Source organism: Humulus lupulus, unplaced genomic scaffold (genome assembly GCF_963169125.1).
Source record: "Humulus lupulus unplaced genomic scaffold, drHumLupu1.1 SCAFFOLD_266, whole genome shotgun sequence".
NCBI classification, from domain to species: Eukaryota; Viridiplantae; Streptophyta; class Magnoliopsida; order Rosales; family Cannabaceae; genus Humulus; species Humulus lupulus.
The window spans coordinates 1-14,601 of NW_026908802.1; the positions used below are offsets into that span (position 1 = coordinate 1).

At 44.1% G+C, this 14,601-nt stretch overlaps 43 non-coding genes across 43 annotated transcripts; all 43 read left to right on the top strand.

The window, feature by feature from the left end:
• The first annotated feature begins 151 nt into the window (after window positions 1-151).
• Window positions 152-269, top strand: LOC133811741 (5S ribosomal RNA). Its single transcript, XR_009883277.1, has one exon. It is a non-coding gene; the product is annotated as a 5S ribosomal RNA (ribosomal RNA).
• A 213-nt stretch (window positions 270-482) lies between these two features.
• Window positions 483-601, top strand: LOC133811753 (5S ribosomal RNA). Its single transcript, XR_009883288.1, has one exon. It is a non-coding gene; the product is annotated as a 5S ribosomal RNA (ribosomal RNA).
• Window positions 602-818: 217 nt separating this feature from the next.
• Window positions 819-937, top strand: LOC133811679 (5S ribosomal RNA). Its single transcript, XR_009883220.1, has one exon. It is a non-coding gene; the product is annotated as a 5S ribosomal RNA (ribosomal RNA).
• Window positions 938-1,156: 219 nt separating this feature from the next.
• LOC133811758 (5S ribosomal RNA) lies at window positions 1,157-1,274 on the top strand. The gene has a single exon (XR_009883293.1). It is a non-coding gene; the product is annotated as a 5S ribosomal RNA (ribosomal RNA).
• Window positions 1,275-1,490: 216 nt separating this feature from the next.
• Window positions 1,491-1,609, top strand: LOC133811770 (5S ribosomal RNA). Its single transcript, XR_009883307.1, has one exon. It is a non-coding gene; the product is annotated as a 5S ribosomal RNA (ribosomal RNA).
• A 216-nt stretch (window positions 1,610-1,825) lies between these two features.
• Window positions 1,826-1,943, top strand: LOC133811766 (5S ribosomal RNA). The gene has a single exon (XR_009883302.1). It is a non-coding gene; the product is annotated as a 5S ribosomal RNA (ribosomal RNA).
• Window positions 1,944-2,161: 218 nt separating this feature from the next.
• On the top strand, window positions 2,162-2,281 carry LOC133811754 (5S ribosomal RNA). The gene has a single exon (XR_009883289.1). It is a non-coding gene; the product is annotated as a 5S ribosomal RNA (ribosomal RNA).
• Window positions 2,282-2,500: 219 nt separating this feature from the next.
• LOC133811781 (5S ribosomal RNA) lies at window positions 2,501-2,619 on the top strand. The gene has a single exon (XR_009883318.1). It is a non-coding gene; the product is annotated as a 5S ribosomal RNA (ribosomal RNA).
• A 220-nt stretch (window positions 2,620-2,839) lies between these two features.
• LOC133811793 (5S ribosomal RNA) lies at window positions 2,840-2,958 on the top strand. The gene has a single exon (XR_009883330.1). It is a non-coding gene; the product is annotated as a 5S ribosomal RNA (ribosomal RNA).
• Window positions 2,959-3,178: 220 nt separating this feature from the next.
• Window positions 3,179-3,297, top strand: LOC133811804 (5S ribosomal RNA). The gene has a single exon (XR_009883343.1). It is a non-coding gene; the product is annotated as a 5S ribosomal RNA (ribosomal RNA).
• Window positions 3,298-3,517: 220 nt separating this feature from the next.
• LOC133811686 (5S ribosomal RNA) lies at window positions 3,518-3,636 on the top strand. Its single transcript, XR_009883226.1, has one exon. It is a non-coding gene; the product is annotated as a 5S ribosomal RNA (ribosomal RNA).
• A 220-nt stretch (window positions 3,637-3,856) lies between these two features.
• LOC133811761 (5S ribosomal RNA) lies at window positions 3,857-3,974 on the top strand. Its single transcript, XR_009883296.1, has one exon. It is a non-coding gene; the product is annotated as a 5S ribosomal RNA (ribosomal RNA).
• Window positions 3,975-4,194: 220 nt separating this feature from the next.
• LOC133811762 (5S ribosomal RNA) lies at window positions 4,195-4,312 on the top strand. Its single transcript, XR_009883297.1, has one exon. It is a non-coding gene; the product is annotated as a 5S ribosomal RNA (ribosomal RNA).
• A 218-nt stretch (window positions 4,313-4,530) lies between these two features.
• LOC133811765 (5S ribosomal RNA) lies at window positions 4,531-4,648 on the top strand. Its single transcript, XR_009883301.1, has one exon. It is a non-coding gene; the product is annotated as a 5S ribosomal RNA (ribosomal RNA).
• Window positions 4,649-4,867: 219 nt separating this feature from the next.
• LOC133811698 (5S ribosomal RNA) lies at window positions 4,868-4,986 on the top strand. Its single transcript, XR_009883237.1, has one exon. It is a non-coding gene; the product is annotated as a 5S ribosomal RNA (ribosomal RNA).
• Window positions 4,987-5,205: 219 nt separating this feature from the next.
• Window positions 5,206-5,324, top strand: LOC133811733 (5S ribosomal RNA). Its single transcript, XR_009883269.1, has one exon. It is a non-coding gene; the product is annotated as a 5S ribosomal RNA (ribosomal RNA).
• Window positions 5,325-5,543: 219 nt separating this feature from the next.
• LOC133811763 (5S ribosomal RNA) lies at window positions 5,544-5,661 on the top strand. The gene has a single exon (XR_009883299.1). It is a non-coding gene; the product is annotated as a 5S ribosomal RNA (ribosomal RNA).
• A 216-nt stretch (window positions 5,662-5,877) lies between these two features.
• On the top strand, window positions 5,878-5,996 carry LOC133811760 (5S ribosomal RNA). The gene has a single exon (XR_009883295.1). It is a non-coding gene; the product is annotated as a 5S ribosomal RNA (ribosomal RNA).
• Window positions 5,997-6,214: 218 nt separating this feature from the next.
• Window positions 6,215-6,332, top strand: LOC133811764 (5S ribosomal RNA). Its single transcript, XR_009883300.1, has one exon. It is a non-coding gene; the product is annotated as a 5S ribosomal RNA (ribosomal RNA).
• Window positions 6,333-6,550: 218 nt separating this feature from the next.
• Window positions 6,551-6,669, top strand: LOC133811710 (5S ribosomal RNA). Its single transcript, XR_009883248.1, has one exon. It is a non-coding gene; the product is annotated as a 5S ribosomal RNA (ribosomal RNA).
• A 219-nt stretch (window positions 6,670-6,888) lies between these two features.
• Window positions 6,889-7,007, top strand: LOC133811752 (5S ribosomal RNA). The gene has a single exon (XR_009883287.1). It is a non-coding gene; the product is annotated as a 5S ribosomal RNA (ribosomal RNA).
• Window positions 7,008-7,227: 220 nt separating this feature from the next.
• Window positions 7,228-7,346, top strand: LOC133811722 (5S ribosomal RNA). Its single transcript, XR_009883259.1, has one exon. It is a non-coding gene; the product is annotated as a 5S ribosomal RNA (ribosomal RNA).
• Window positions 7,347-7,566: 220 nt separating this feature from the next.
• LOC133811736 (5S ribosomal RNA) lies at window positions 7,567-7,685 on the top strand. Its single transcript, XR_009883272.1, has one exon. It is a non-coding gene; the product is annotated as a 5S ribosomal RNA (ribosomal RNA).
• A 220-nt stretch (window positions 7,686-7,905) lies between these two features.
• LOC133811734 (5S ribosomal RNA) lies at window positions 7,906-8,024 on the top strand. Its single transcript, XR_009883270.1, has one exon. It is a non-coding gene; the product is annotated as a 5S ribosomal RNA (ribosomal RNA).
• A 220-nt stretch (window positions 8,025-8,244) lies between these two features.
• On the top strand, window positions 8,245-8,363 carry LOC133811745 (5S ribosomal RNA). The gene has a single exon (XR_009883281.1). It is a non-coding gene; the product is annotated as a 5S ribosomal RNA (ribosomal RNA).
• Window positions 8,364-8,583: 220 nt separating this feature from the next.
• LOC133811757 (5S ribosomal RNA) lies at window positions 8,584-8,702 on the top strand. The gene has a single exon (XR_009883292.1). It is a non-coding gene; the product is annotated as a 5S ribosomal RNA (ribosomal RNA).
• A 221-nt stretch (window positions 8,703-8,923) lies between these two features.
• Window positions 8,924-9,042, top strand: LOC133811737 (5S ribosomal RNA). Its single transcript, XR_009883273.1, has one exon. It is a non-coding gene; the product is annotated as a 5S ribosomal RNA (ribosomal RNA).
• A 220-nt stretch (window positions 9,043-9,262) lies between these two features.
• Window positions 9,263-9,381, top strand: LOC133811767 (5S ribosomal RNA). The gene has a single exon (XR_009883303.1). It is a non-coding gene; the product is annotated as a 5S ribosomal RNA (ribosomal RNA).
• A 220-nt stretch (window positions 9,382-9,601) lies between these two features.
• LOC133811768 (5S ribosomal RNA) lies at window positions 9,602-9,720 on the top strand. Its single transcript, XR_009883305.1, has one exon. It is a non-coding gene; the product is annotated as a 5S ribosomal RNA (ribosomal RNA).
• A 220-nt stretch (window positions 9,721-9,940) lies between these two features.
• Window positions 9,941-10,059, top strand: LOC133811769 (5S ribosomal RNA). Its single transcript, XR_009883306.1, has one exon. It is a non-coding gene; the product is annotated as a 5S ribosomal RNA (ribosomal RNA).
• Window positions 10,060-10,280: 221 nt separating this feature from the next.
• LOC133811771 (5S ribosomal RNA) lies at window positions 10,281-10,399 on the top strand. Its single transcript, XR_009883308.1, has one exon. It is a non-coding gene; the product is annotated as a 5S ribosomal RNA (ribosomal RNA).
• A 220-nt stretch (window positions 10,400-10,619) lies between these two features.
• Window positions 10,620-10,738, top strand: LOC133811742 (5S ribosomal RNA). The gene has a single exon (XR_009883278.1). It is a non-coding gene; the product is annotated as a 5S ribosomal RNA (ribosomal RNA).
• A 220-nt stretch (window positions 10,739-10,958) lies between these two features.
• On the top strand, window positions 10,959-11,077 carry LOC133811772 (5S ribosomal RNA). Its single transcript, XR_009883309.1, has one exon. It is a non-coding gene; the product is annotated as a 5S ribosomal RNA (ribosomal RNA).
• Window positions 11,078-11,298: 221 nt separating this feature from the next.
• LOC133811773 (5S ribosomal RNA) lies at window positions 11,299-11,417 on the top strand. The gene has a single exon (XR_009883310.1). It is a non-coding gene; the product is annotated as a 5S ribosomal RNA (ribosomal RNA).
• Window positions 11,418-11,637: 220 nt separating this feature from the next.
• LOC133811774 (5S ribosomal RNA) lies at window positions 11,638-11,756 on the top strand. The gene has a single exon (XR_009883311.1). It is a non-coding gene; the product is annotated as a 5S ribosomal RNA (ribosomal RNA).
• Window positions 11,757-11,976: 220 nt separating this feature from the next.
• Window positions 11,977-12,095, top strand: LOC133811775 (5S ribosomal RNA). The gene has a single exon (XR_009883312.1). It is a non-coding gene; the product is annotated as a 5S ribosomal RNA (ribosomal RNA).
• Window positions 12,096-12,316: 221 nt separating this feature from the next.
• Window positions 12,317-12,435, top strand: LOC133811776 (5S ribosomal RNA). The gene has a single exon (XR_009883313.1). It is a non-coding gene; the product is annotated as a 5S ribosomal RNA (ribosomal RNA).
• Window positions 12,436-12,655: 220 nt separating this feature from the next.
• Window positions 12,656-12,774, top strand: LOC133811777 (5S ribosomal RNA). The gene has a single exon (XR_009883314.1). It is a non-coding gene; the product is annotated as a 5S ribosomal RNA (ribosomal RNA).
• A 220-nt stretch (window positions 12,775-12,994) lies between these two features.
• Window positions 12,995-13,113, top strand: LOC133811778 (5S ribosomal RNA). The gene has a single exon (XR_009883315.1). It is a non-coding gene; the product is annotated as a 5S ribosomal RNA (ribosomal RNA).
• Window positions 13,114-13,333: 220 nt separating this feature from the next.
• On the top strand, window positions 13,334-13,452 carry LOC133811746 (5S ribosomal RNA). The gene has a single exon (XR_009883282.1). It is a non-coding gene; the product is annotated as a 5S ribosomal RNA (ribosomal RNA).
• A 220-nt stretch (window positions 13,453-13,672) lies between these two features.
• On the top strand, window positions 13,673-13,791 carry LOC133811779 (5S ribosomal RNA). Its single transcript, XR_009883316.1, has one exon. It is a non-coding gene; the product is annotated as a 5S ribosomal RNA (ribosomal RNA).
• Window positions 13,792-14,011: 220 nt separating this feature from the next.
• LOC133811780 (5S ribosomal RNA) lies at window positions 14,012-14,130 on the top strand. The gene has a single exon (XR_009883317.1). It is a non-coding gene; the product is annotated as a 5S ribosomal RNA (ribosomal RNA).
• Window positions 14,131-14,350: 220 nt separating this feature from the next.
• Window positions 14,351-14,469, top strand: LOC133811782 (5S ribosomal RNA). Its single transcript, XR_009883319.1, has one exon. It is a non-coding gene; the product is annotated as a 5S ribosomal RNA (ribosomal RNA).
• Window positions 14,470-14,601: the final 132 nt, after the last annotated feature.

Sequence of the window (14,601 nt, forward strand, 5' to 3'; positions counted from 1 at the left end):
AATCTTTAAAAACTCATTTATTTCGTTTTCCCTTGAGGGGTTAATACCGTGGTCACTAACAAGCAGCGAATAAGAAGTTCCCTAGTCAATCCGGGGAGAAAGGGAGGACACACGCGCTCGCTATAAATGAATATTGCGGACCAAACATTCCGGGTGCGATCATACCAGCACTAATGCACCGGATCCCATCAGAACTCCGCAGTTAAGCGTGCTTGGGCGAGAGTAGTACTAGGATGGGTGACCTCCTGGGAAGTCTCGTGTTGCACCCCTGAAGACATCATTTTTTTTTTCCTTTAAAAATCCACCTACGGCTCAAAGTTTGTATTTTTTGTTTTAAATCTTTAAAACTCATTTATTCGTTTTCCTTGAGGGGTTAATACCGTGGTCACTAACAAGCAGCGAATAAGAAGTTCCTAGTCAATCCGGGGAGAAAGGGAGGACACACGCGCTCGCTATAAATGAATATTGCGGAACAAACATCCGGGTGCGATCATACCAGCACTAATGCACCGGATCCCATCAGAACTCCGCAGTTAAGCGTTCTTGGGCGAGAGTAGTACTAGGATGGGTGACCTCCTGGGAAGTCCTCGTGTTGCACCCTGAAGACATCATTTTTTTTTTCCCTTTAAAAATCCACCTACGGCTCAAAAGTTTGTATTTTTTGTTTTAAATCTTAAAAACTCATTTATTTCGTTTTCCTTGAGGGGTTAATACCGTGGTCACTAACAAGCAGCGAATAAGAAGTTCCTAGTCAATCCGGGGAGAAAAGGGAGGACACACGCGCTCGCTATAAATGAATATTGCGGACCAAACATTCCGGGTGCGATCATACCAGCACTAATGCACCGGATCCCATCAGAACTCCGCAGTTAAGCGTGCTTGGGCGAGAGTAGTACTAGGATGGGTGACCTCCTGGGAAGTCCTCGTGTTGCACCCCTGAAAACATCATTTTTTTTTCCTTTAAAAATCCACCTACGGCTCAAAAGTTTTGTATTTTTTGTTTTAAAATCTTTAAAAACTCATTTATTTCGTTTCCTTGAGGGGTTAATACCGTGGTCACTAACAAGCAGCGAATAAGAAAGTTCCTAGTCAATCCGGGGGAGAAAAGGGAGGACACACGCGCTCGCTATAAATGAATATTGCGGACAAACATTCCGGGTGCGATCATACCAGCACTAATGCACCGGATCCCATCAGAACTCCGCAGTTAAGCGTGCTTGGGCGAGAGTAGTACTAGATGGGTGACCTCCTGGGAAGTCCTCGTGTTGCACCCCTGAAAACATCATTTTTTTTTTCCTTTAAAAATCCACCTACGGCTCAAAAGTTTGTATTTTTGTTTTAAATCTTTAAAAACTCATTTATTTCGTTTCCTTGAGGGGTTAATACCGTGGTCACTAACAAGCAGCGAATAAGAAGTTCCTAGTCAATCTGGGGGAGAAAAGGGAGGACACACGCGCTCGCTATAATGAATATTGCGGACCAAACATTCCGGGTGCGATCATACCAGCACTAATGCACCGGATCCCATCAGAACTCCGCAGTTAAGCGTGCTTGGGCGAGAGTAGTACTAGGATGGGTGACCTCCTGGGAAGTCCTCGTGTTGCACCCCTGAAAACATCATTTTTTTTTCCCTTTAAAATCCACCTACGGCTCAAAAGTTTGTATTTTTTGTTTAAATCTTTAAAAACTCATTTATTTCGTTTTCCTTGAGGGGTTAATACCGTGGTCACTAACAAGCAGCGAATAAGAAGTTCCTAGTCAATCCGGGGAGAAAAGGGAGGACACACGCGCTCGCTATAAATGAATATTGCGGAACAAACATTCCGGGTGCGATCATACCAGCACTAATGCACCGGATCCCATCAGAATCCGCAGTTAAGCGTGCTTGGGCGAGAGTAGTACTAGGATGGGTGACCTCCTGGAAGTCCTCGTGTTTGCACCCCTGAAGACATCATTTTTTTTTCCCTTTAAATATCCACCTACGGCTCAAAAGTTTGTATTTTTTGTTTTAAATCTTTAAAACTCATTTATTTCGTTTTCCTTGAGGGGTTAATACCGTGGTCACTAACAAGCAGCGAATAAGAGTTCCTAGTCAATCCGGGGGAGAAAAGGGAGGACACACGCGCTCGCTATAAATGAATATTGCGGAACCAAACATTCCGGGTGCGATCATACCAGCACTAATGCACCGGATCCCATCAGAAACTCCGCAGTTAAGCGTGCTTGGGCGAGAGTAGTACTAGGATGGGTGACCTCCTGGGAAGTCCTCGTGTTGCACCCCTGAAAACATCATTTTTTTTTTCCTTTAAAAATCCACCTACGGCTCAAAAGTTTGTATTTTTTGTTTTAAATCTTTAAAAACTCATTTATTTCGTTTTCCTTGAGGGGTTAATACCGTGGTCACTAACAAGCAGCGAATAAGAAGTTCCTAGTCAATCCGGGGGAGAAAAGGGAGGACACACGCGCTCGCTATAAATGAATATTGCGGAACAAACATTCCGGGTGCGATCATACCAGCACTAATGCACCGGATCCCATCAGAACTCCGCAGTTAAGCGTGCTTGGGCGAGAGTAGTACTAGGATGGGTGACCTCCTGGGAAGTCCTCGTGTTGCACCCCTGAAAACATCATTTTTTTTTTCCCTTTAAAAATCCACCTACGGCTCAAAAGTTTGTATTTTTTGTTTTAAATCTTTAAAAACTCATTTATTTCGTTTTCCTTGAGGGGTTAATACCGTGGTCACTAACAAGCAGCGAATAAGAAGTTCCTAGTCAATCCGGGGGAGAAAAGGGAGGACACACGCGCTCGCTATAAATGAATATTGCGGAACAAACATTCCGGGTGCGATCATACCAGCACTAATGCACCGGATCCCATCAGAACTCCGCAGTTAAGCGTGCTTGGGCGAGAGTAGTACTAGGATGGGTGACCTCCTGGGAAGTCCTCGTGTTGCACCCCTGAAAACATCATTTTTTTTTTCCCTTTAAAAATCCACCTACGGCTCAAAAGTTTGTATTTTTTGTTTTAAATCTTTAAAAACTCATTTATTTCGTTTTCCTTGAGGGGTTAATACCGTGGTCACTAACAAGCAGCGAATAAGAAGTTCCTAGTCAATCCGGGGGAGAAAAGGGAGGACACACGCGCTCGCTATAAATGAATATTGCGGAACAAACATTCCGGGTGCGATCATACCAGCACTAATGCACCGGATCCCATCAGAACTCCGCAGTTAAGCGTGCTTGGGCGAGAGTAGTACTAGGATGGGTGACCTCCTGGGAAGTCCTCGTGTTGCACCCCTGAAACATCATTTTTTTTTTCCCTTTAAAAATCCACCTACGGCTCAAAAGTTTGTATTTTTTGTTTTAAATCTTTAAAAACTCATTTATTTCGTTTTCCTTGAGGGGTTAATACCGTGGTCACTAACAAGCAGCGAATAAGAAGTTCCTAGTCAATCCGGGGGAGAAAAGGGAGGGACACACGCGCTCGCTATAAATGAATATTGCGGACCAAACATTCCGGGTGCGATCATACCAGCACTAATGCACCGGATCCCATCAGAACTCCGCAGTTAAGCGTGCTTGGGCGAGAGTAGTACTAGGATGGGTGACCTCCTGGGAAGTCCTCGTGTTGCACCCCTGAAAACATCATTTTTTTTTTCCCTTTAAAAATCCACCTACGGCTCAAAAGTTTGTATTTTTTGTTTTAAATCTTTAAAAACTCATTTATTTCGTTTTCCTTGAGGGGTTAATACCGTGGTCACTAACAAGCAGCGAATAAGAAGTTCCTAGTCAATCCGGGGGAGAAAAGGGAGGACACACGCGCTCGCTATAAATGAATATTGCGGAACAAACATTCCGGGTGCGATCATACCAGCACTAATGCACCGGATCCCATCAGAACTCCGCAGTTAAGCGTGCTTGGGCGAGAGTAGTACTAGGATGGGTGACCTCCTGGGAAGTCCTCGTGTGCACCCCTGAAAACATCATTTTTTTTTTCCCTTTAAAAATCCACCTACGGCTCAAAAGTTTGTATTTTTTGTTTTAAATCTTTAAAAACTCATTTATTTCGTTTTCCTTGAGGGGTTAATACCGTGGTCACTAACAAGCAGCGAATAAGAAGTTCCTAGTCAATCCGGGGGAGAAAAGGGAGGACACACGCGCTCGCTATAAATGAATATTGCGGACCAAACATTCCGGGTGCGATCATACCAGCACTAATGCACCGGATCCATCAGAACTCCGCAGTTAAGCGTGCTTGGGCGAGAGTAGTACTAGGATGGGTGACCTCCTGGGAAGTCCTCGTGTTGCACCCCTGAAAACATCATTTTTTTTTTCCTTTAAAAATCCACCTACGGCTCAAAAGTTTGTATTTTTTGTTTTAAATCTTTAAAAACTCATTTATTTCGTTTTCCTTGAGGGGTTAATACCGTGGTCACTAACAAGCAGCGAATAAGAAGTTCCTAGTCAATCCGGGGAGAAAAGGGAGGACACACGCGCTCGCTATAAATGAATATTGCGGAACAAACATTCCGGGTGCGATCATACCAGCACTAATGCACCGGATCCCATCAGAACTCGCAGTTAAGCGTGCTTGGGCGAGAGTAGTACTAGGATGGGTGACCTCCTGGGAAGTCCTCGTGTTGCACCCCTGAAGACATCATTTTTTTTTTCCCTTTAAAAATCCACCTACGGCTCAAAAGTTTGTATTTTTTGTTTAAATCTTTAAAAACTCATTTATTTCGTTTTCCTTGAGGGGTTAATACCGTGGTCACTAACAAGCAGCGAATAAGAAGTTCCTAGTCAATCCGGGGGAGAAAAGGGAGGACACACGCGCTCGCTATAAATGAATATTGCGGAACAAACATTCCGGGTGCGATCATACCAGCACTAATGCACCGGATCCCATCAGAACTCCGCAGTTAAGCGTGCTTGGGCGAGAGTAGTACTAGGATGGGTGACCTCCTGGGAAGTCCTCGTGTTGCACCCCTGAAAACATCATTTTTTTTTCCCTTTAAAAATCCACCTACGGCTCAAAAGTTTGTATTTTTTGTTTTAAATCTTTAAAAACTCATTTATTTCGTTTTCCTTGAGGGGTTAATACCGTGGTCACTAACAAGCAGCGAATAAGAAGTTCCTAGTCAATCCGGGGGAGAAAAGGGAGGACACACGCGCTCGCTATAAATGAATATTGCGGAACAAACATTCCGGGTGCGATCATACCAGCACTAATGCACCGGATCCCATCAGAACTCCGCAGTTAAGCGTGCTTGGGCGAGAGTAGTACTAGGATGGGTGACCTCCTGGGAAGTCCTCGTGTTGCACCCTGAAGACATCATTTTTTTTTTCCCTTTAAAAATCCACCTACGGCTCAAAAGTTTGTATTTTTGTTTTAAATCTTTAAAAACTCATTTATTTCGTTTTCCTTGAGGGGTTAATACCGTGGTCACTAACAAGCAGCGAATAAGAAGTTCCTAGTCAATCCGGGGGGAGAAAAGGGAGGACACACGCGCTCGCTATAAATGAATATTGCGGACCAAACATTCCGGGTGCGATCATACCAGCACTAATGCACCGGATCCATCAGAACTCCGCAGTTAAGCGTGCTTGGGCGAGAGTAGTACTAGGATGGGTGACCTCCTGGGAAGTCCTCGTGTTGCACCCCTGAAAACATCATTTTTTTTTCCTTTAAAAATCCACCTACGGCTCAAAAGTTTGTATTTTTTGTTTTAAATCTTTAAAAACTCATTTATTTCGTTTTCCTTGAGGGGTTAATACCGTGGTCACTAACAAGCAGCGAATAAGAAGTTCCTAGTCAATCCGGGGGAGAAAGGGAGGACACACGCGCTCGCTATAAATGAATATGCGGAACAAACATTCCGGGTGCGATCATACCAGCACTAATGCACCGGATCCCATCAGAACTCAGCAGTTAAGCGTGCATGGGCGAGAGTAGTACTAGGATGGGTGACCTCCTGGGAAGTCCTCGTGTTGCACCCCTGAAAACATCATTTTTTTTTCCCTTTAAAAATCCACCTACGGCTCAAAAGTTTGTATTTTTTGTTTTAAATCTTTAAAACTCATTTATTTCGTTTTCTTGAGGGGTTAATACCGTGGTCACTAACAAGCAGCGAATAAGAAGTTCCTAGTCAATCCGGGGGAGAAAAGGGAGGGACACACGCGCTCGCTATAAATGAATATTGCGGAACAAACATTCCGGGTGCGATCATACCAGCACTAATGCACCGGATCCATCAGAACTCCGCAGTTAAGCGTGCTTGGGCGAGAGTAGTACTAGGATGGGTGACCTCCTGGGAAGTCCTCGTGTTGCACCCCTGAAGACATCATTTTTTTTTTCCTTTAAAAATCCACCTACGGCTCAAAAGTTGTATTTTTTGTTTTAAATCTTTAAAACTCATTTATTTCGTTTTCCTTGAGGGGTTAATACCGTGGTCACTAACAAGCTGCGAATAAGAAGTTCCTAGTCAATCCGGGGGAGAAAAGGGAGGACACACGCGCTCGCTATAAATGAATATTGCGGACCAAACATTCCGGGGTGCGATCATACCAGCACTAATGCACCGGATCCCATCAGAACTCCGCAGTTAAGCGTGCTTGGGCGAGAGTAGTACTAGGATGGGTGACCTCCTGGGAAGTCCTCGTGTTGCACCCCTGAAAACATCATTTTTTTTTCCCTTTAAAAATCACCTACGGCTCAAAAGTTTGTATTTTTTTGTTTTAAATCTTTAAAAACTCATTTATTTCGTTTTCCTTGAGGGGTTAATACCGTGGTCACTAACAAGACAGCGAATAAGAAGTTCCTAGTCAATCCGGGGGAGAAAGGGAGGACACACGCGCTCGCTATAAATGAATATTGCGGACCAAACATTCCGGGTGCGATCATACCAGCACTAATGCACCGGATCCCATCAGAACTCCGCAGTTAAGCGTGCTTGGGCGAGAGTATTACTAGGATGGGTGACCTCCTGGGAAGTCCTCGTGTTGCACCCCTGAAAACATCATTTTTTTTTTCCCTTTAAAAATCCACCTACGGCTCAAAAGTTTGTATTTTTTGTTTTAAATCTTTAAAAACTCATTTATTTCGTTTTCCTTGAGGGGTTAATACCGTGGTCACTAACAAGCAGCGAATAAGAAGTTCCTAGTCAATCCGGGGGAGAAAAGGGAGGACACACGCGCTCGCTATAAATGAATATTGCGGACCAAACATTCCGGGTGCGATCATACCAGCACTAATGCACCGGATCCCATCAGAACTCCGCAGTTAAGCGTGCTTGGGCGAGAGTAGTACTAGGATGGGTGACCTCCTGGGAAGTCCTCGTGTTGCACCCCTGAAAACATCATTTTTTTTTTCCCTTTAAAAATCCACCTACGGCTCAAAAGTTTGTATTTTTTGTTTTAAATCTTTAAAAACTCATTTATTTCGTTTTCCTTGAGGGGTTAATACCGTGGTCACTAACAAGCAGCGAATAAGAAGTTCCTAGTCAATCCGGGGGAGAAAAGGGAGGACACACGCGCTCGCTATAAATGAATATTGCGGAACAAACATTCCGGGTGTGATCATACCAGCACTAATGCACCGGATCCCATCAGAACTCCGCAGTTAAGCGTGCTTGGGCGAGAGTAGTACTAGGATGGGTGACCTCCTGGGAAGTCCTCGTGTTGCACCCCTGAAAACATCATTTTTTTTTTCCCTTTAAAAATCCACCTACGGCTCAAAAGTTTGTATTTTTTGTTTTAAATCTTTAAAAACTCATTTATTTCGTTTTCCTTGAGGGGTTAATACCGTGGTCACTAACAAGCAGCGAATAAGAAGTTCCTAGTCAATCCGGGGGAGAAAAGGGAGGACACACGCGCTCGCTATAAATGAATATTGCGGACCAAACATTCCGGGTGCGATCATACCAGCACTAATGCACCGGATCCCATCAGAACTCCGCAGTTAAGCGTGCTTGGGCGAGAGTAGTACTAGGATGGGTGACCTCCTGGGAAGTCCTCGTGTTGCACCCCTGAAAACATCATTTTTTTTTTCCCTTTAAAAATCCACCTACGGCTCAAAAGTTTGTATTTTTTGTTTTAAATCTTTAAAAACTCATTTATTTCGTTTTCCTTGAGGGGTTAATACCGTGGTCACTAACAAGCAGCGAATAAGAAGTTCCTAGTCAATCCGGGGGAGAAAAGGGAGGACACACGCGCTCGCTATAAATGAATATTGCGGACCAAACATTCCGGGTGCGATCATACCAGCACTAATGCACCGGATCCCATCAGAACTCCGCAGTTAAGCGTGCTTGGGCGAGAGTAGTACTAGGATGGGTGACCTCCTGGGAAGTCCTCGTGTTGCACCCCTGAAAACATCATTTTTTTTTTCCCTTTAAAAATCCACCTACGGCTCAAAAGTTTGTATTTTTTGTTTTAAATCTTTAAAAACTCATTTATTTCGTTTTCCTTGAGGGGTTAATACCGTGGTCACTAACAAGCAGCGAATAAGAAGTTCCTAGTCAATCCGGGGGAGAAAAGGGAGGACACACGCGCTCGCTATAAATGAATATTGCGGACCAAACATTCCGGGTGCGATCATACCAGCACTAATGCACCGGATCCCATCAGAACTCCGCAGTTAAGCGTGCTTGGGCGAGAGTAGTACTAGGATGGGTGACCTCCTGGGAAGTCCTCGTGTTGCACCCCTGAAAACATCATTTTTTTTTTTCCCTTTAAAAATCCACCTACGGCTCAAAAGTTTGTATTTTTTGTTTTAAATCTTTAAAAAATCATTTATTTCGTTTTCCTTGAGGGGTTAATACCGTGGTCACTAACAAGCAGCGAATAAGAAGTTCCTAGTCAATCCGGGGGAGAAAAGGGAGGACACACGCGCTCGCTATAAATGAATATTGCGGAACAAACATTCCGGGTGTGATCATACCAGCACTAATGCACCGGATCCCATCAGAACTCCGCAGTTAAGCGTGCTTGGGCGAGAGTAGTACTAGGATGGGTGACCTCCTGGGAAGTCCTCGTGTTGCACCCCTGAAAACATCATTTTTTTTTTCCCTTTAAAAATCCACCTACGGCTCAAAAGTATGTATTTTTTGTTTTAAATCTTTAAAAACTCATTTATTTCGTTTTCCTTGAGGGGTTAATACCGTGGTCACTAACAAGCAGCGAATAAGAAGTTCCTAGTCAATCCGGGGGAGAAAAGGGAGGACACACGCGCTCGCTATAAATGAATATTGCGGAACAAACATTCCGGGTGCGATCATACCAGCACTAATGCACCGGATCCCATCAGAACTCCGCAGTTAAGCGTGCTTGGGCGAGAGTAGTACTAGGATGGGTGACCTCCTGGGAAGTCCTCGTGTTGCACCCCTGAAAACATCATTTTTTTTTTCCCTTTAAAAATCCACCTACGGCTCAAAAGTTTGTATTTTTTGTTTTAAATCTTTAAAAACTCATTTATTTCGTTTTCCTTGAGGGGTTAATACCGTGGTCACTAACAAGCAGCGAATAAGAAGTTCCTAGTCTATCCGGGGGAGAAAAGGGAGGACACACGCGCTCGCTATAAATGAATATTGCGGACCAAACATTCCGGGTGCGATCATACCAGCACTAATGCACCGGATCCCATCAGAACTCCGCAGTTAAGCGTGCTTGGGCGAGAGTAGTACTAGGATGGGTGACCTCCTGGGAAGTCCTCGTGTTGCACCCCTGAAAACATCATTTTTTTTTTCCTTTTAAAAATCCACCTACGGCTCAAAAGTTTGTATTTTTTGTTTTAAATCTTTAAAAACTCATTTATTTCGTTTTCCTTGAGGGGTTAATACCGTGGTCACTAACAAGCAGCGAATAAGAAGTTCCTAGTCAATCCGGGGGAGAAAAGGGAGGACACACGCGCTCGCTATAAATGAATATTGCGGAACAAACATTCCGGGTGCGATCATACCAGCACTAATGCACCGGATCCCATCAGAACTCCGCAGTTAAGCGTGCTTGGGCGAGAGTAGTACTAGGATGGGTGACCTCCTGGGAAGTCCTCGTGTTGCACCCCTGAAGACATCATTTTTTTTTTTCCCTTTAAAAATCCACCTACGGCTCAAAAGTTTGTATTTTTTGTTTTAAATCTTTAAAAACTCATTTATTTCGTTTTCCTTGAGGGGTTAATACCGTGGTCACTAACAAGCAGCGAATAAGAAGTTCCTAGTCAATCCGGGGGAGAAAAGGGAGGACACACGCGCTCGCTATAAATGAATATTGCGGAACAAACATTCCGGGTGCGATCATACCAGCACTAATGCACCGGATCCCATCAGAACTCCGCAGTTAAGCGTGCTTGGGCGAGAGTAGTACTAGGATGGGTGACCTCCTGGGAAGTCCTCGTGTTGCACCCCTGAAAACATCATTTTTTTTTTCCCTTTAAAAATCCACCTACGGCTCAAAAGTTTGTATTTTTTGTTTTAAATCTTTAAAAACTCATTTATTTCGTTTTCCTTGAGGGGTTAATACCGTGGTCACTAACAAGCAGCGAATAAGAAGTTCCTAGTCTATCCGGGGGAGAAAAGGGAGGACACACGCGCTCGCTATAAATGAATATTGCGGACCAAACATTCCGGGTGCGATCATACCAGCACTAATGCACCGGATCCCATCAGAACTCCGCAGTGAAGCGTGCTTGGGCGAGAGTAGTACTAGGATGGGTGACCTCCTGGGAAGTCCTCGTGTTGCACCCCTGAAAACATCATTTTTTTTTTCCTTTTAAAAATCCACCTACGGCTCAAAAGTTTGTATTTTTTGTTTTAAATCTTTAAAAACTCATTTATTTCGTTTTCCTTGAGGGGTTAATACCGTGGTCACTAACAAGCAGCGAATAAGAAGTTCCTAGTCAATCCGGGGGAGAAAAGGGAGGACACACGCGCTCGCTATAAATGAATATTGCGGAACAAACATTCCGGGTGCGATCATACCAGCACTAATGCACCGGATCCCATCAGAACTCCGCAGTTAAGCGTGCTTGGGCGAGAGTAGTACTAGGATGGGTGACCTCCTGGGAAGTCCTCGTGTTGCACCCCTGAAGACATCATTTTTTTTTTTCCCTTTAAAAATCCACCTACGGCTCAAAAGTTTGTATTTTTTGTTTTAAATCTTTAAAAACTCATTTATTTCGTTTTCCTTGAGGGGTTAATACCGTGGTCACTAACAAGCAGCGAATAAGAAGTTCCTAGTCAATCCGGGGGAGAAAAGGGAGGACACACGCGCTCGCTATAAATGAATATTGCGGACCAAACATTCCGGGTGCGATCATACCAGCACTAATGCACCGGATCCCATCAGAACTCCGCAGTTAAGCGTGCTTGGGCGAGAGTAGTACTAGGATGGGTGACCTCCTGGGAAGTCCTCGTGTTGCACCCCTGAAAACATCATTTTTTTTTTCCCTTTAAAAATCCACCTACGGCTCAAAAGTTTGTATTTTTTGTTTTAAATCTTTAAAAACTCATTTATTTCGTTTTCCTTGAGGGGTTAATACCGTGGTCACTAACAAGCAGCGAATAAGAAGTTCCTAGTCAATCCGGGGGAGAAAAGGGAGGACACACGCGCTCGCTATAAATGAATATTGCGGAACAAACATTCCGGGTGCGATCATACCAGCACTAATGCACCGGATCCCATCAGAACTCCGCAGTTAAGCGTGCTTGGGCGAGAGTAGTACTAGGATGGGTGACCTCCTGGGAAGTCCTCGTGTTGCACCCCTGAAGACATCATTTTTTTTTTCCCTTTAAAAATCCACCTACGGCTCAAAAGTTTGTATTTTTTGTTTTAAATCTTTAAAAACTCATTTATTTCGTTTTCCTTGAGGGGTTAATACCGTGGTCACTAACAAGCAGCGAATAAGAAGTTCCTAGTCAATCCGGGGGAGAAAAGGGAGGACACACGCGCTCGCTATAAATGAATATTGCGGAACAAACATTCCGGGTGCGATCATACCAGCACTAATGCACCGGATCCCATCAGAACTCCGCAGTTAAGCGTGCTTGGGCGAGAGTAGTACTAGGATGGGTGACCTCCTGGGAAGTCCTCGTGTTGCACCCCTGAAGACATCATTTTTTTTTTTCCCTTTAAAAATCCACCTACGGCTCAAAAGTTTGTATTTTTTGTTTTAAATCTTTAAAAACTCATTTATTTCGTTTTCCTTGAGGGGTTAATACCGTGGTCACTAACAAGCAGCGAATAAGAAGTTCCTAGTCAATCCGGGGGAGAAAAGGGAGGACACACGCGCTCGCTATAAATGAATATTGCGGAACAAACATTCCGGGTGCGATCATACCAGCACTAATGCACCGGATCCCATCAGAACTCCGCAGTTAAGCGTGCTTGGGCGAGAGTAGTACTAGGATGGGTGACCTCCTGGGAAGTCCTCGTGTTGCACCCCTGAAAACATCATTTTTTTTTTCCCTTTAAAAATCCACCTACGGCTCAAAAGTTTGTATTTTTTGTTTTAAATCTTTAAAAACTCATTTATTTCGTTTTCCTTGAGGGGTTAATACCGTGGTCACTAACAAGCAGCGAATAAGAAGTTCCTAGTCAATCCGGGGGAGAAAAGGGAGGACACACGCGCTCGCTATAAATGAATATTGCGGAACAAACATTCCGGGTGCGATCATACCAGCACTAATGCACCGGATCCCATCAGAACTCCGCAGTTAAGCGTGCTTGGGCGAGAGTAGTACTAGGATGGGTGACCTCCTGGGAAGTCCTCGTGTTGCACCCCTGAAGACATCATTTTTTTTTTCCCTTTAAAAATCCACCTACGGCTCAAAAGTTTGTATTTTTTGTTTTAAATCTTTAAAAACTCATTTATTTCGTTTTCCTTGAGGGGTTAATACCGTGGTCACCAACAAGCAGCGAATAAGAAGTTCCTAGTCAATCCGGGGGAGAAAAGGGAGGACACACGCGCTCGCTATAAATGAATATTGCGGACCAAACATTCCGGGTGCGATCATACCAGCACTAATGCACCGGATCCCATCAGAACTCCGCAGTTAAGCGTGCTTGGGCGAGAGTAGTACTAGGATGGGTGACCTCCTGGGAAGTCCTCGTGTTGCACCCCTGAAAACATCATTTTTTTTTTCCCTTTAAAAATCCACCTACGGCTCAAAAGTTTGTATTTTTTGTTTTAAATCTTTAAAAACTCATTTATTTCGTTTTCCTTGAGGGGTTAATACTGTGGTCACTAACAAGCAGCGAATAAGAAGTTCCTAGTCAATCCGGGGGAGAAAAGGGAGGACACACGCGCTCGCTATAAATGAATATTGCGGAACAAACATTCCGGGTGCGATCATACCAGCACTAATGCACCGGATCCCATCAGAACTCCGCAGTTAAGCGTGCTTGGGCGAGCGTAGTACTAGGATGGGTGACCTCCTGGGAAGTCCTCGTGTTGCACCCCTGAAGACATCATTTTTTTTTTCCCTTTAAAAATCCACCTACGGCTCAAAAGTTTGTATTTTTTGTTTTAAATCTTTAAAAACTCATTTATTTCGTTTTCCTTGAGGGGTTAATACCGTGGTCACTAACAAGCAGCGAATAAGAAGTTCCTAGTCAATCCGGGGGAGAAAAGGGAGGACACACGCGCTCGCTATAAATGAATATTGCGGACCAAACATTCCGGGTGCGATCATACCAGCACTAATGCACCGGATCCCATCAGAACTCCGCAGTTAAGCGTGCTTGGGCGAGAGTAGTACTAGGATGGGTGACCTCCTGGGAAGTCCTCGTGTTGCACCCCTGAAAACATCATTTTTTTTTTCCCTTTAAAAATCCACCTACGGCTCAAAAGTTTGTATTTTTTGTTTTAAATCTTTAAAAACTCATTTATTTCGTTTTCCTTGAGGGGTTAATACCGTGGTCACTAACAAGCAGCGAATAAGAAGTTCCTAGTCAATCCGGGGGAGAAAAGGGAGGACACACGCGCTCGCTATAAATGAATATTGCGGAACAAACATTCCGGGTGCGATCATACCAGCACTAATGCACCGGATCCCATCAGAACTCCGCAGTTAAGCGTGCTTGGGCGAGAGTAGTACTAGGATGGGTGACCTCCTGGGAAGTCCTCGTGTTGCACCCCTGAAAACATCATTTTTTTTTTCCCTTTAAAAATCCACCTACGGCTCAAAAGTTTGTATTTTTTGTTTTAAATCTTTAAAAACTCATTTATTTCGTTTTCCTTGAGGGGTTAATACCGTGGTCACTAACAAGCAGCGAATAAGAAGTTCCTAGTCAATCCGGGGGAGAAAAGGGAGGACACACGCGCTCGCTATAAATGAATATTGCGGAACAAACATTCCGGGTGCGATCATACCAGCACTAATGCACCGGATCCCATCAGAACTCCGCAGTTAAGCGTGCTTGGGCGAGAGTAGTACTAGGATGGGTGACCTCCTGGGAAGTCCTCGTGTTGCACCCCTGAAAACATCATTTTTTTTTTCCCTTTAAAAATCCACCTACGGCTCAAAAGTTTGTATTTTTTGTTTTAAATCTTTAAAAACTCATTTATTTCGTTTTCCTTGAGGGGTTAATACCGTGGTCACTAACAAGC